At 42.1% G+C, this 16,603-nt stretch overlaps 1 protein-coding gene and 1 long non-coding RNA gene across 2 annotated transcripts in view; both read left to right on the top strand.

Moving 5' to 3' along the window:
* The window catches only part of LOC308593616 (uncharacterized protein), a gene marked incomplete at its 3' end in the record, with an annotated part of 548,845 nt that overhangs the window by 173,698 nt on the left and 358,544 nt on the right, over positions 1–16,603 (top strand). The window lies entirely within an intron of this gene.
* On the top strand, positions 1,364–3,612 carry LOC308593645. Its single transcript, XR_014011024.1, has 2 exons — positions 1,364–2,878; positions 3,354–3,612. It is a non-coding gene; the product is annotated as an uncharacterized lncRNA (long non-coding RNA).

Genomic DNA, 16,603 nt, shown 5'->3' with positions numbered 1-16,603 from the left:
CATTTTGTGAATCTAAGTTTGGCCTCATTGAGGGGCAGTATTTCAATATGAGTAAGAAAATGAGAGTACCCCTAAACATATTTTTCTTAGAAAAAAAAGCACTGCGTGTGATGATATACATAAATAAATATAAAAGTGTAAGTGTTGTTAGAGTGCTGTCAGCAGCTCTGGGCTGGTTGCCCAGGAAAGTATAAAGACAGGGGAAAGTTTCTTACAGTGCTTTTTATTTCAAACTTTACAGAATGAGGTTATAGAACCCAGACACTTGGATAATGGTGTTCTGGGAAATGGAGGGTCTGGAATGCTTTCTAATGACAACATGTCAGCCAAGTGTTGTTCTGGCTCTCCCATGATTTCCCAACTTCCCCCCTCATCTGCCTCTGAACTACTACCTCCCTTAAGCCCCTGTTGTTAATCTATACTGTCTTCCTCTTCCTCCTCCCTGGAAGGGTCAGGATGTGGAAACAGTCTCCATCATACCTCCTCTGCCCAGTCCCTGACAATTTGTTTTCTTTAACAGTGGAAGCAGGTTTTCAGATTGTACAAAGTTCTTCTTCAGGCTTTGATTATGAGAGCAAAAAATAAACATCCAATAGTCAAGATAGAAACAACTGGATAGTCAGGCTGATGGTTACTTGGTTGCAGAAGTTTACTGGCCATTGCTGTTGGCATGGAGATAGTCTAGGTTGAATGCAAACAGGCCATTCTGATGTCATGTGTGATGTCACAAAGAGGATATGCTTTAAGTCTTGGTAAAGCCAGAAACAGTTAACAGTCAGACTGCATCTCAGCCCTGTCAAGATGGATATCCATAACAGGTGATGAACAGTTTTATTTGGGGGATATATTAACTTTTACTATTGGGGGGAATTTTAGACTGGTCTGCCAGTTTGTACCCCATCAAGTTGAGGACAATACATATACATTCACAACCCTGTACCCATCAATTAATCAACTTTATGTGTGTCTTGGGGACTGATTCATACAACCACATTTCCTTTCTCCACTCTATACCCCACATCTCTCCCACTTCCTCATTTGGCAACCTCATCACTTCCTCTACGGGTGCCAGTAAGTGCCCTTTTTCTTCAAACTCTTTGCTCTCCTACTTTTAAGGTTCGCTGGGTTCTGGGAGATGATGGGTCTGGAATGCTTTCTAGTGACAACGTGTCAACCAGCTGCTGCTCTGGCTCTGCCTGCTCCTCCTCTCCCATAATTTTCCAACTTTCCTCCTCATTTGCCTCTGAGCTGTGGCCTTCCACAAACCCCTATTGTTAATCTATGCTGCCTTCCATCTCCTCCTCCCTGGTGGAAACAGATGGGGAGGTGGTCTTCACCACTCCTTTTCCTCTGCCCAGCCCCTGATTAGATCGAAGTTCACAGCTATTTAATGGAATCCATTATAGTTGGAATGTTAAAACTTATATATTTTTCTAGAAATATGAATCACAGGATGCTAGTTGCAACTTTTAAGGAGAGAAAAATGAATTATTAAGATCTTGATAAGAATATACAGCATCCTCAGAAAATGGTTCTTCTTTGAGAAGAAGTGTCTTTTCTCAGATTTGTCACAACTATTATTTTTTGTTTGCAAGTAGGCAATGTATCTTATATCAGAGACTGAACTGAAACTGATAAAGTTTCATGAAATGTAAATAACTTATTATAGAAAGAAATCCAGGAGAGGCACCTATGGTATGGTATGATACATAGTCAGGGGAGGGGATGAATTAAACTGGAGAATTCCAACAATTAATATTAGGTTGGAAAATTGCAACACAGATCAACCAACCAGAAAGCCCCAGGTCTGTGAAGGATTCATTTCCATATATCACCATTCCTCTTTGCAAAGCCAAACTAGACTTTTGATGGAAGAGTTAAGTCAGACATCTAAAAAGCAGCTAGGTGGAATGGGATTTGGGAGGAATAAATGGCTGACAGAGAAGGGTTGTTGAACCTTTTCTGAATCAATTGCTTCTTCAACGCAAGCACCAGATCCCCCGGGGGGCATTTTGCCCAGGTATGTTTGTCATGCTGAGCATATACTAATGTAAAACATGAGTTGGAAGCAATTTGATACATTCACTTGTGAGTGAAAGTATCAAAGCTCCCCAGGATCATCAACATCTGTTGTGGAGAGAGAAGAAGATAATTCATGAGGTGTCTAAGGGTTTGTTTTTTGGCTTCTGTTTGGACATATATTTTGGAGCTGTTTACTATATGCTCTGGTTTCACCGTCCAGAATAATTTGGAATCATCTGCAAACTTGGCTACTTCATTGGTCACCTCAACTCTAAATCAGTAATGATTCTGTAATAAGGTGCATCTGTAATACATCTCCCCATTGCTACAACTGCCTGTTTACTCCAGTCCTCAGCTTCCTATTGTTTAATCAGTTACCAAACCATAAAGGGAACAACCTATCCTTTTGTCCCATGATGGCTAAGTTCAGGAAGGAGCTTTTGTTGAGCAACTTCTTCAAAACATTTTGAGGAAATCCAAGGATATAACAGACCCTCCAAGTTTCCCTATTTTCCAGGGGCGGTTCCAGATTTACAGATGCTATCCCAGTTTCTGATTTGATTCTGAAATGTCCTGCTTTTCCACAGGACACCCCTATTTTCATCGGGTAAATGTTGGGGGGAAGGTGCTATCTGATTTGCAAGCCATCTGAAGGCAGCCCTATATAGGGAAGTTTTATTAATGTTTAATGTTTTATTATGTTTTTATATATGTTGGAAGCCGCCCAGAGTGGTGTGGGCAACCCAGTGAGATGGGCAGAGTAAAAATATAACAACAACAACAACAACAACAACAACAACAACAACAACAACAACAGAATAACACATCCCTATTTTCATCGGAGAAATGTTGAAGGGTATGATATAATGTTCACCATATTACATAGCCACTGTGCTCAAAGAATGCCATAAACCTGTTGAGGCAAGACGTCTCTTTTCAGATGCAAGTTATGTCCTTCTAAATGCCAAATAATTCTATCTTTCATCATGATTTCCACAAATCTACCTAGAATAGACTTTAAGGCAGGCAGCCCCAGACTGATTTCCTCCAGATCCTTTGTATAACTGTAATCATGCCTGGCTATTAGTCCTACTGGCTGGAGGGCACCAGATTGGGGTAATGATGCTTTAAACTAAAGCAGAAGTTGACAGACATTTTGGACCAGTGGGCACATTTCAAATTTTGAAAATAATAATAATGCTGTGAAATCTTTTTTGAGGTGAGGCAACCAAAACCGTACACAGTATTCCAATGTGGTGATGACACAGATCTGTGTAATAAATTGTATTGTGGTATCAGCAGTTTCAATTTCAATTACTTTCCTAATCCAGGTTGAGAAAGAGCTCCTGCTTTAAGTCTGAACCATCTAAGAATGCTCAAGTCTTTGAAAGCATCTTAACATCAAATATTCCTTAGCATGAAATGATAACACATCAGAGAGAATACTTGGCCTCTGTAACTTTAGAGGGTTGCTTGAAATTTGGGCAATGACTGAAAAAAATATCAGAAGCCATCTGGTTTCTTGAGCCTCCCTATGACAAGTTGCCGAATGCTAGAATATGCAAAATAAACAACTTTATGCAGCTCTGACTACAGGATTCAAGTTTCAGGATATAGAATTTGGCTTACTTCCTTGGCACATATGCCTTTTTTTCTTTCTTGGTAAAGTACTAAGAGTCTCCAGCCTGATGACAACTATAATATTAATTGAATTCTGCTTCAATTGATTCTTGGGTACACTCAGAGTTGCCTTCTCTAAAGGCACATGGAAAGATTGGTGTGAGGGAACATATAAATAAGCTACACAATCAATAGGCAAAATATAATAGTTAAAAAGTATGTCATTGTGGAGTTTTAAATTAAATTCCACACTTTTACTTCTGCTTGTTCAGCCAAGGCACTCCTATTTTTAATAGGAATTTATTCTGGGAAATATAATTTTCACCTGCACAGTTTATTACCTACAATTTCAGTCTGGCATGTAGGTAAAAAGTTGTCTTGGCTGCTCTGTGGCTGCTTGATTACTTCCCTGATTTTCTAGAATTTCAGCCTGTGAGGTTCTGTTTAATGAGAAACCTGCTTCTGTATGGAACACCTTTTATTATCTCCATGGTTTATAGAGTCATTTATTCCCCACCTTGCCCCAAAAGTCTGCATCTTTCAGCATCTTCAAAACCAAAGCCTGTAACGGATGAGGTTATAAATACAACTGCTGGAGTTAAAAAATGTCCTCAAATAACTTGCCTTGAGTTTAAATGATTTGATTGGGGAAAAGAAATAAAATAAAAACACACACATGACCAAACAGGGGGATAGAAAATGTGCGTCGGTGATATGAAACGTCCAGAAACAGAAATATATTTCAAGGTTCTGTGAAGCTTGCAATAGAAAATAACCCTTGAAGTAAGAAGTCTCTGAATGTGTATGATTAAAGTGAGGACAAGGGCATGTGATTAAGGTTTCATGCCCATCCTTAAAATGCCCTTCCAAGGAGGAAGCATGGGGCTGCTTGAAACTGCATCTGTCAGGGACTGGCTAGATGAGGAACAGCAGTGGGGAACCGCCTGGCCAAGAGGCTTCCAGAGAGAGTGCAGAAGAGTGTAGTCTGGACCCAGGTTCATGGTGGTGGGAAACAGGATGCACCTCAGGTGAGAAAGAGAGCAGGGAAGCTGGGAGTCAGGAGTGAAGAACAGGAGGGAATAAATAGAAGCCCCAGCCCTGAACAAGGACAGGAATCAAGTTTAGTAGAGGCCACACCAGTTGATACTGTGTTTGTGGACAGTCTGCCAGAACCAGCTCCCACCCATAAAACAAGAAGATTACTCCACATAACGGAACAGAAACCAGGCAGGAAAAAAGCATGTCCATGGTGACTCGCCGTAGGCAGAAGAAGGACTCTGAGACATAAAAAATAGGCTGAATGGGAAGGACAAAACATTCTGAGCAACTATCAAGATGATGGACTATACTGAAATGGCAAAATTGACCAGGAGGATCAGAAACCAAGAAGATTGGAAGTTTGAAGAAAATTTGGATAACACTGTAAGATGCAATAGAAAAAAGATTTACAATGTAACCCACGGAGGAATGCAGGGAAGTCCAAGAATTCAGGGAATCCTATATATGTATAAAAATTGATTATATTTGAATGTAAACAATATTTGTAAAAATTAATTTAAAAAATTACCTGAGAAACATTCTGAGTAACAGCTCATGATGTGAGAGTCCTGGATTTTTAGAAGCTGTCCCAGTTTCAGGTTTGATCCTGGAATGTTCAGCTTTTCCTTAAGATAGTCCCTATTTTCATTGGAAAAAATGTTGGAGGGTATGGTAAAAAAAGGTAAAGGTACCCCTGCCCATACGGGCCAGTCGTGTCCGACTCTAGGGTTGTGCACTCATCTCACTCAAGAGGCCAGGAGCCAGCGTTGTCCGAAGACACTTCCAGGTCACGTGGCCAGCTTTAAGAAGCTGCTCTGGCGAGCCTGCACCCGCGCAGCACACGGAAACACCGTTTACCTTCCCGCTATAAAGCGGTACCTATTTATCTACTTGCACTTAGGGGTGCTTTCAAACTGCTAGGTGGGCAGGAGCTGGGACCGAAAGACAGGAGCTCACCCCGCCGCGGGGATTCGAACCGCCGACCATACGATCGGGAAGTCCTAGGCACTGAGGTTTTACCCACAGCGCCACCCGCGTCCTGGAGGGTATGGTAGGATGTCTCTATTTTCATCAGAGAAATGTTGGGAGGTATGGAATGGGACATCCTTCCTTTCATTGGAGCAATGTTGGAGGGTACACATTTCTGGCAGGTGGGCCAGAAGTAAATGGTTACCCATTGCCTATGCCAAACCTCTTCATCTGTCGTCAATAAAGTTGTGTCCTAATTTTATCCCATTTGTATTGTGCTGTGTCCTTTATTTCCATCCCAGTCAGCAAGGTGGGAGGCATGCAGGGGCCGGGCCTGGAAATGGGAGCTGGAGTTCAACAGCAGGTGGTGTGCCTCCAGTGAAGATCTTTTCATTGTCCCAGGCCTCTTTGGCTACCCATGTGTTTGGCTTGCCTGTTTAGCTTGGTATGCTGCTTGCAGCATTGTTTTGCTCTGTTGCTTTATTTATTGAGGCATTGATTTTATTCTTCACGGGTTTTAACTTTGTCTGCAAACCACTGTGAGAACCCTTTGAAGAACAGGGTATTAAATAATAAAAAATAAGCAGGGTAGAGGAGGAACAAAGGAACTCTAAAAGATCTGTATTCATAGGAAATCAGAGGTGAAGCAAGACATTGCTGGTGTTTGAGGCAGAAACTGTAAAAGGTGTCCCCAGTGATGGTGAAAATATAACCATAAGTGAAAAATTGCATATCTGCTACCTTTCGCTAGTACATCAAAATCTGTCATCTGAAGCCTAATGGTAGCTGATGGAAATGCCTGCATTTAAAATATCCTATATCTACCACTTAAAATAAATTGAGTTATTTAAGGAGTGAGAATTCAGTCTTTTGTTCGTATTTTAGCATTATATGAAGTTACTATTTGTTATAACTGTTTCAGTATTACAGTGGTACCTTGGGTTAAGAACTTAATTCATTCTGGAGGTCCGTTCTTAACCTGAAACTGTTCTTAACCTGAGGTACCACTTTAGCTAATGGGGCCTCCCGCTGCCGCCACCACATGATTTCTGTTCTCATCCTGAGGTAAAGTTCTTAACCTGATGTACTATTTCTGGGTTAGCGGAGTCTGTAACCTGAAGCATCTATAACCTGAAGCGTCTGTAACCCGAGGTACCACTGTAATGTATTTAACCTTTTAGATACAGCGTATTAGCCTTGATTTTTGTGGGTCTGCATTTTGTGACTCTGATGCCTCCCTCCAACGTTGCTTTCCAGCTCTCCTTATCTGACCCCAGAGAGGCACAAATGGCATGGCCAACCAGGATGTTTTGCTGTGTCTGTTTTGAGTTAGAACCAGGGTGTTAATCCAATATCTCTCCTCAAAGCTCTTTGACATGTTTTGGGAACAGGGAAGTAAGATATGGGGTCAGAATGTCAATAGCCCCCACTGAAGGCCTGGTTGTCAAGAGAACTGGGGTTAGCTGAGAGCAAATGTTTTCGGGCATGCCAAATAAGTTGATACCAGTATGGAGCCATTTATGCATGCATCCCATGACCTGTAACCATTCTTGATGTACATAGAAGGATGCTTCAATGTTTTATGATTCTTTGTGTGCTGTGTAGAAGTAAAATGTACAGTGGTACCTCGGGTTACATATGCTTCAGGTTACACACTCCGCTAACCCAGAAATAGTGCTTCAGGTTAAGTACTTTGCTTCAGGATGAGTACAGAAATTGGGCTCCGGCAGTGCGGCAGCAGCAGGAGGCCCCATTAGCTAAAGTGGTGCTTCAGGTTAAGAACAGTTTCAGGTTAAGTACGGACCTCCGGAACGAATTAAGTACTTAACCCGAGGTACCACTGTAATGGTAAAGGACCCCTAGATGCTTAAATCCAGTCAAACTTGACTATGGGGTATAGCGCTCTTCTCGCTTCAGGCCAAGGGAGCAGGCATTTGTCTGCAGACAGCTTTCTGAGTCATGTGGCCAGCATGACTAAACTGCTTCTGGTACAATGGAACACCGTGATGGAAGCCAGAGTGCACGGAAACGCTGTTTACCTTCCCGCCGCAGCAGTATCTATTTATCTACTTGTGCTGGTGTGCTTTTGAACTGCTAGGTTGGTAGAAGCTAGGACAGAACAATGGGAGCTCACCCCGTTGTAGGGATTCAAACTGCCGACCTTCCGATCAGCAAGTCCAAGAGGCTCAACATTTTAGACCCCAATTTTTGAACTGCTTTTGAACTGCTAGGTTGGTAGAAGCTAGGACAGAACAATGGGAGCTCACCCCGTTGTAGGGATTCAAACTGCCGACCTTCCGATCAGCAAGTCCAAGAGGCTCAACATTTTAGACCCCAATGCCACTTGCACCCCTATTCTGTTCTTTTCAGATGTGTCTCATGGCAGACCTTCCCTTGACTGGTTATTTGGCCACAGCAACCATGTTAAGTTGAGCTCTGTCCTATTGCACATTAGCTTAATAAAGCTAGGTCCCTCCTGGACTTGATTTATTTCCTAGGTTCCATGTTTATTTAAAGGTGTTCCCTCTCCTGGGCATGGACCTGAGATATAGTATAGGAGTAAATTCTTACTTCACTCAGAGGGGTCATAGGACTGCAGCTTTACTTGTATAGCAGTTATAACCTCTTCTTTCTGTCTTTTCAAAATACCCCCATTGCTGAATCTCTAATATAATGTTCTGCACTTTAAGAAAAGAGAAAGTTTTTTTACGATTCTCGGAGGACCTACCTGAACTCTTCCAGGAAGAATATTTTATTTCTACTCTTTTATTATTTACTTTTATGAGTCTAATGACAAGTAACATAAAGTGATTTTTTTTTTGTAGGAAATGGCTAGTAAAAATCTCCATAAAATATCTTCCCATAAACATCGTCTCATCAGTCAGTCACTAAAGCAACAGCTCTCCCTCCTGTACACTTTTTGACTGCAATCCTATACTCAGTTAGCTGGAAGGAAGCCCTAGAAAATCTATGGTGTTTACTTCCAGGTAGTAGGCAAGTATAGTATGCTACTGTGAGATACTTTATCTGGAAATAGGTCCCACTGAAATAAATGAAATGTAGTTCTGAGCAAACAGGTTCAGGTTGTTGATGCTGTTAATTCTTTATTTATATACAGTTATACCTTGGAAGTTGAACGGAATCCGTTCCAAAAGTCAGTTCAACTTCCAAAACATTTGAAAACCAAATTGCAGTTTCTGACTGGCTTCAGGAAGCTCCTGCAGCCAATCAGAAGCCACGGAAACCCTGTCGGACGTTTGGGTTCCAAAAGAACATTTGCAAACCGGAACAATCACTTCCGGAGTTGCAGAGTTCAGTAGCCAAAACATCCAAGTTCCAAGGTGCTCAGGATCCAAGGTACAAATGTACTGTTTTTATTAACAAAATGGTAAATGGTTTGAAGCTCAACATCAAAAAAATGAACATCATGGCCACTGGTCCCATCACCTCCTGGCAAATAGAAGGGGAAGAAATGGAGGCAGTGAGAGATTTTACTTTTTTGGGCTCCATGATCACCGCAGATGGTGACACCAACCACGAAATTAAAAGACGCCTGCTTCTTGGGAGAAAAGCCATGACAAACCTAGACAGCATCTTAAAAAGCAGAGACATCACCTTGCCAACAAAGGTCTGTATAGTTAAAGCTATGGTTTTTCCAGTAGTGATGTATGGAAGTGAGAGCTGGACCATAAAGAAGGCTGATCGCCGAAGAATTGATGCCTTTGAATTATGGTGCTGGAGGAGACTCTTGAGAGTCCCATGGACTGCAAGAAGATCAAACCGATCCATTCTTAAGGAAATCAGCCCTGAGTGCTCACTGGAAGGACAGATCGTGAAGCTGAGACTCCAATACTTTGGCCACCTCATGAGAAGAGAAGACTCCCTGGAAAAGACCCTGATGTTGGGAAAGATGGAGGGCACAAGGAGAAGGGGACGACAGAGGATGAGATGGTTGGACAGTGTTCTTGAAGCTACCAGCATGAGTTTGACTAAACTGTGGGAGGCACTGGAAGACAGGAGTGCCTGGTGTGCTCTGGTCCATGGGGTCACAAAGAGTCGGACACGACTAAACAACTAAACAACAACAAAATGCAAAACATACCAGCAAAATCTGCAAATCACTTACAAGTAATACCATTTTTTCCTTAAAAGGGAAATTAATTCTAGTAATAAGTTAAACAATTTCAAAATGAAGGTTCTGACTTTTTTCTAACAGCTTTATTATATACAAATCCATATGGTGGCATGTCCATTGAATTCAATGGGACCAAATCCTAGGATCAGTCACTATCTAGGATCATAGTCTTTATCTCACAGAACAAGGCATATATGAATGTTACTGGAGAGGGAATTCCATAAAACCAGACTTCTCCAAGAGGTGTAGATACCTAAAGAAAGCTTGGAGTCTGGTTTCCCTCCTGGCTCTGTACCCGACCTTGACAGCCCTGGTTGTCCTCAGTAACTTGCTAGACTATAACTTCCATCAGTTTCAGCCAGAATGGCCAGTCGTCAGGGATGTTTGAAGTCTTAGCCCAAACCATCTGAAGGTCACCAGGTTGTGGAAGCCTGAATGAAATCAAGGCAGTTGTTGAAAGGGCCACAATAGGATTGTGGGATAAGAGTTAAAGGACTGCACATAAAAGCTTTCTGGGAGATGATATATAATGAAATGAAAAAAAAAAAATAATGCTGAAAATAACTTTTGTTAAGAAACCAAAAGCTTTTCTATTAGGAATTACAGGTACCAACATCCCAAAGGAACAGAAAAGACTTTTCATGTATGGGACAACAGCTGCCCAGATGCTACTAGCCCAGAAATGGAAAGAAGACAAAGTCCCTACCAGAGAGGACTTTGCTAAGCTGATGGACTATGCCAAGATGGCAAAACTGACTAGAAAACTCAGAAACCAAGAGGACAAAAACTTTATAAAAGAAGGGGGGGGGGATATAAGCTATTTAGGAGACCACTGAAAGCAGATGGAAACATTAGCAGGATTTTGATTTCACTTGTAGTGAAACAATTACCATGGATAATGTGGATTGATATAAAAGTTGAAGTATCAAAGAATATGTAGTATTAAATGTTTAAAATGGGACCCCATGGAGGGGGTGGGGGGAAGTCCTGAGATTCAGAGGAATCTCTGTAAATGGATAAACATTTGGATTCCTTTTTTATAACTTTGTATTTGTAAAACCAAATAAAAATGATTTCACACACAAAAAAGAGTTAAAGGACTGCACAGTACATGAGTTAATTTCAAAACAACTGCTCCAGAAGAGAGAGATTTGTACGTTTGAAAATATACAACTCCCAGAGTATAGTTGCTTCATAGTGAAAACCTATGCATATTCAGAAGTTAGTCTTGCTGAGTTCAATGGTCCTATTGAGTTGTAAACATCTGAAGGGCACTAGCTGGAATAGACTTATCAAAGGACACTGCAATACTATCAGTTTTGAACATGATTAATGGTCAGTCTCTCTTTTCCCCTGGGAATTGTAGTTCTGTGTAGCTGTCTGTGAATTTCTAGCAGAGCACTCTCAGTGACCTCACTGGACAAACTGCAATTGCCAAGCTTCTTTGGGAGGAAGCCATGCCACTATGCATAAAAATGTTATAAATTTGTAATGCACTTAAATTCATACCACTGGAGTGCACTAGCTCACTGTATAGATTTCCCCACCCCCTGCTGAATGAGAACAGATGTGCAACAATAAAAAAGCAAACGGCAACCTTTTATTGGCCACTGCCCATGCTCAACTTTTCCAGCTTGCTTGTATCGATTTTGTTATCACCACCTGTGGTTTACATCTGTGCTTTTAAGGCCCAGAGCCTGATAAATCTTTAAAAGACATGGCAAGTCTTAGAGCACCTTTGAGATCAGAAGGTGCTTCCCAGGCTTAATAGATAAGGAATTCAAGTGGAATACTCAACACTTCAGAAAGCAAGATTATTCCCTCAGTGGAATATTTTGTTGTACTACCTGACCCTGCACTTTTGAAAGCAAAGACAATGAGGTTGTTCTTGGGAGGGGAAAAGAACATGTCCCTAAGTACCGAACAGATGAAACTGCTAACTTCTCAGCATCTTTGCAGTATACACTGTGGAATTAGGGGTTGGATGTTGCCATGCTCTCAGATAAGCTGCTTAATGCAAGCCCACACAACTTGTGACCCCACCAAACTGAATAGGGCCAGTTTCAGGTTCAAGACCACCCTGGACAAAGTACCCTTTGGCAGTTTAGTCTCTTCCTTCAGAAGGATTGATTCAGTTTCAGGCCAATGAAAGCAGCAGGAGCATTCTAACCAGTCTTTCTTCACTTGCGATCACTCACAGCCGAGTAAGATTGCCCTCCATAAACATGGTTTTAACAGTGAGTCCATAAGTGACTGTAGAGGGCAATTCTGGATCCACATGCCCTTCAACAACAGGGACATAGGTTTTTGCGTGGGAGTTGATCATGGTGAGGGTTTCCCAAATGCGCCTTCCTCTTAGCACATTTCTCCCTTTCGTCTCGAGTTCAAGTGTCTTCAAAACCCATGACACCTTTAGTAAAGGCTGTTCTCCAATCAGAGCACTTGCAGGTCAGTGTTTCCCAGTTGTTGGTCTTTATACTGCGTTTTTTTTAGATTTGCCTAGAGAGATTCTTTCAACTTTTGTTGTCCACCAGCAGTACCAGACAGCTGGCACCCTGGTCATTCTCCAACAGCTTATCCTGGCCTTCTCTTCCAGAACCTTGAGTCTACTGGCCTCCACTTTCCTGGACCCCCACCTTGGACCCTTCATTGCAGATATTACTGTGGATCACAGCACTTGCAAGCTTCAAGTAGGGTTGCCAAGTCTCCAGGTCTGACCTGGAGACTCCAGGTTTGCCTGGTTCTCCCCAGGTGGCAGATGGAGGGGTTCAATCTCCAGGTGGATGAAAGTACCTTTAAAAACGTGTGTGTGTGTGTGTTCAGAAGCATGCAGATCATGTGGACAGCTGAGAAACTAGAGTGGAGACTGGAGAGTCTGAACTGGAGGAGGTATTTATTTTCATTTGAAGTGAGGTAGAGGCTAGATGAATAATTTCAGGAAGAAATGACCACAACACACCCTGCTTCCCCCTATAATGATCCTCTCACTTCAGCTGGATCTGGGAACGCCCTCTTCTGCTAATGCTATTATCCAACCAGTGACATATTTGCTCCTATGTTAAGTTTATGGTTTTTACCTGAATGATATGCTCCCAGTGATTGTGGCTAATGCTTAATTTGTCACTGTTAATGACATCATGGAGGCCTGCTCCATTACGTCACTGGGATCTACCTAAAGGTTCCAGGTTTGGGCCTTGAAATATCAAGGTCTGGGGTAGTCCTGATCTGTGTTGTGGAACTCTCCACATTGAGGTTCATAGTCTAGCAGAGACCAATAACCAAGCAACAAATAGTGATACAAGAAGGACTTCTTGTACAAGAATGGTGTATAAGAAAATAGACTCTGCATACACACATACTTTTACAAATCTCCACAAGCAGCCTGATACATGTATCGTTGATTTTATCTGCCCCCACTTGTCCCACCTTCATGCGGTAGTTATAAACAACCTTAACTACACATTCGGGAGATTTCCACTGCACCTCTCTGCCCCCACCTAACCCTTCCCAACTTCCTTCATGCTTCTGACTTGCCATCAGTGCAATCTACTGAGTGCTAATGTGGGATGTAAACACAGGAGCAGTCAATGACAACATTCCTAGAGTGTACATGTTACAACATGGGGAGGGATGTCTGTCCATCAAGCAGGTAAACTTCCTGGGGACGGACTTCCTCCACATGTGACCAGAGGTGGGTGTGGCCTCACCTGTGCAGGTAATGACAAAAGCACAGGGCAGGCAGCCATCTCTCTCTCTCTGCCATCACCTTTCGAAGAAGCAGGATGCCCTCTTGGCTCTCAGCCAAGAGAGGAGAGGGCTATCTTCCTATAAGATAGATTCTAAGTGTATTTTACCTTTTTAAGCCTATCTGCCGTCTGGGATCATATTGTGAACAGATCGTGAGTAAACTCTTTTATACTTTTATAAAGACTGTGTTGTGTCTTGTATTTTAAGAGGGAACAAAGGGGAAATTACCAGAGTAATTATTATAGAGGTTCTAGCGAACCTGTGCACACGTTACCGTTGCAAACTTAAAGGGGAATGTTTGTAAACTCTGCTGATATTTTGGGAACTTGTTAGCACAAGTTGGACAAGGATATAATTAGTCAATATATCCTCTCCTGCACCCCAGAACATTCCCACAGCTAACACTTGCCTCACCAGCATTTACATACTTAACACATGGCTTAACCACAAACCTCATCTGTTACCATGTGGTACATGAGTGGTGCTGTGGTCTAAACCACTGAGCCTCTTGGGCTTGCTGATCAGAAGGTCAGCAGTTCAAATCCCCATGAGCTCCTGTTGCTCTGTCCCAGCTCCTGCCAACCTAGCAGTTCAAAAGTACACCAGTGCAAGGAGATAAATAGATACCATTGCAGTGGGAAAGTAAATGGCATTTCTGTGCACTCTGGCTTCCGTCATGGTGTTCCATTGTGCCAGAAGCAGTTTAGTCATGCTGGCCACATGACCCGGAAAGCTGTCTGTGGACAAATGCCGGCTCCCTTGGCCTGAAAGCGAGATGAGCGCCACAACCCCATAGTCGCCTTTGACTGCACTTAACCGTCCAGGGGTCCTTTACTGTTTACCTTTACCTGTCATTGCCTGCAACTAGGAGATGCAACTGTTAGAAGCTTACAACAAGCAAACATTGCATTTTCCAGAAATAAGCCCTAGATTTGCACCGCTTGCTTTGCTATTTTCTTTGCTTTTTATTTTATTTAGCCAGAGTGCCTCCATTTTCTAACAAACCTAGCAACCCTAGCTTCCAGAGGTATCTGGTTGGTCAATACTGACTTAGAATTAGACTTAAATATTGTGGTCTTTTTGTAAAATATCTTGACCTCATATCTGTCTTCCTCCAAAACTGTGCTTCCTGTGCTTAACTTAAAAGCAAGGACAACTGTTTGTATTGTTGTTTGTTGGAAATTTGCTTGGGACTTCAACAGTAAATAGGTATGAGTCAACTATGGCACAAGTGGCCCAATAAATAGGTCATACAGACCTTGGAGGAAGCTCTTGCTATTAATTGAAGATTACTGATAATATCTATAACAGTATGTGAAAGCTAAGTTTATTTTGGTTTGGTGGAGAGTTCCAGAGAAATGATAAAATCCACTGCCAACCATAATGTTTGTCTCTGCCGTGATAAGCGATTTCGAAGGGAATATTTTCCCACAACAAAAGAAGAAAGTTTTGTTTGGAAAGATATGGAATTTTAAAAAAAGTAAACACTTTCTGTTTATCCAGTAGTGGGAAATTAAAGAGATACAAGGTCTTAAAAAGTTAAATTAGGTTAAGTCTTACAAGCCATATGGGAGAAGAATTAACTTCTCAGTCAAAGAAATAGTCCTGGAAAGAAAAATGTAATTAAACGGCAAACAGTATTTCTTCATGAGGAAATACAAGTTAGCAGAATCCCCCCAAGTATTGCATATGTGCATGATTTTGAAAAACAGTTTAACCAAATCTGGCAATAAAGTCACAGTAAATAGTCCCAGTGGAGATTGCATTGGAGTGTGTGCCATCGCTTCTATGTACCGTTTTGCCAGATGCTATTTATCTGAAAGAAAGCTATTTCTTAAACAAAAGTGGGCCTGACCATGCTACAGAGGCCCACTATGTGGTTGGCCTTTTAAGGTGTTGCTGACTGGCCTGGCAGGAGCAACACCCAATGACAAGCCATCCAGCAAGGCACCACCCTCATAGCGCCGGTTTGAATGGTCCTATTGGCCAATGTGAATGGTCCTTTTTGACAGGAATCAGCCCAGTGGCTCCAAGGCCACAGGATGATTCCCCAGAATGCCTGTTAAGCGTTTGAGGCTTAGCAGTGTGGATTGAGGCCAGAGCAAATGTTGCCCCTGGGAGTGTGGTGAGTGGCCATTCTTAACCAAAAGTTTGCAACCTCAAAGAACCGCATGCCCATGCCTTTAATCAATTTTACTGGAACTCCTATGACATCTCAATTGATTTGCATCTTAGTGCCAAAACCGAAGTAATAATCTCTTCTCCCACCCCCCACATTAGTAATTTAACCATTTGCCTCTGCTGGAGTCCTGATTTGGATAGAGTGCATTTGTCCCAATTCATACAGTAGTTGTGTATTTCTGCCATGGCAAGAGTAAAGGGTTAAGTCCCTTCTTCCTTCTCCATCTTCCCTGATATCACATTCTGTGCCACACCACCAGCACGGCTATTTAAATTTTTTTTAAAAAAATCTGCTTCAAATCCCCGTGATGGGGTGAGCTCTCATTGCTCTGTCCCAGCTCCTGCCAACCTAGCTGTTCAAAAGGATGCCAGTGCAAGTAGATAAACAGGTACCACTGGGGTGGGAAGGTAAATGGCATTTCTGTGCACTCTGGTTTCCGTCACGGTGTCCTGTTGCAGCAGAAGCAGTTTAGACATGCTGGCCACATGACCCAGAAAGCTATCTGTGGACAAACGCTGGCTCCCTCGGCCGGAAAGCGAGATGAGTGCTGTACCCCATAGTCAAGTTTGACTGGACTTAACCATCCAGTGGTCCTTTACCTTCTTTTTACCTTTATATTTGTATGTGTGTGTGGTTTTTTTTTTGGTGGCGGGGGTATTGCCACAAGCAGGTATGGACTCATGAGATTATTTTTGGTCTATTTCAGTTTTGGATGTATTCATTTCTAATTTTGTTCCATCCAATTTCTTTATTTTTGTTCATGACACACCCACACACAAAAATTAATATTTAAATACAGTGGTACCTGGGGTTACAGACTCTTCTGGTTACAGACACTTCAGGTTACAGACTCCGCTAACCCAGAAATAGTACCTTGGGTTAAGAACTTT

This window comes from Podarcis bocagei (genome assembly GCF_964188305.1).
Source record: "Podarcis bocagei genome assembly, chromosome: 8".
NCBI classification, from domain to species: Eukaryota; Metazoa; Chordata; class Lepidosauria; order Squamata; family Lacertidae; genus Podarcis; species Podarcis bocagei.
Note: the sequence above shows the minus strand (reverse complement) of the source record. Positions and strands in the feature narration are given on the sequence as shown.